General features: G+C 37.8%; 1 protein-coding gene across 1 annotated transcript in view; it reads left to right on the plus strand.

Annotated features, from left to right (window-relative positions):
* The window catches only part of LOC105515510, a 34,515-nt gene that overhangs the window by 27,560 nt on the left and 6,487 nt on the right, over positions 1–468 (plus strand). The gene's annotated exons all lie outside the window — the stretch shown is intronic.

The raw sequence follows: 468 nt of genomic DNA on the forward strand, positions 1-468 counted from the left end.
TCCACTCTTCAAAGGCTCCAGAGCCCTAGAGAAGAGCATCGTCTCAAAAACTTTCCCAAGAAGCTGCAAGTAATAAGAGTGTCTAAGGCCACTCTTTCTGCTTTACGGCAATTTTATATTCAATGTGGTATTGGCTCTTACTGAGTTTTCAGTTTGAAATCATAAGGTCCTCAAATATACAAATTCCAGAGACACAGAGCAGAATGGTGGCTGCCAGGAGCTAAGGGGAGGAGGACACGGGGAGTTGCTGGTCAACAAGTGTAAAGTTTTAGTTATGCAAGAATATGTTATAAAGATGTGCTGTGCAACACTTATCTAAATATTAATTATTAATGAAATAAAAAATTCAAAATTATTAACATGCATTTCCCCCTGAGTTTACTGGACTGACGCTTTTATATTTCTCTCTGCTAAATAGACTAATGTGTAAGGATTTGGCACAAAATTTGTAAACTACAAACCCAGCCA

This window comes from Colobus angolensis, unplaced genomic scaffold (genome assembly GCF_000951035.1).
Source record: "Colobus angolensis palliatus isolate OR3802 unplaced genomic scaffold, Cang.pa_1.0 Scaffold260, whole genome shotgun sequence".
Taxonomy (NCBI): domain Eukaryota; kingdom Metazoa; phylum Chordata; class Mammalia; order Primates; family Cercopithecidae; genus Colobus; species Colobus angolensis.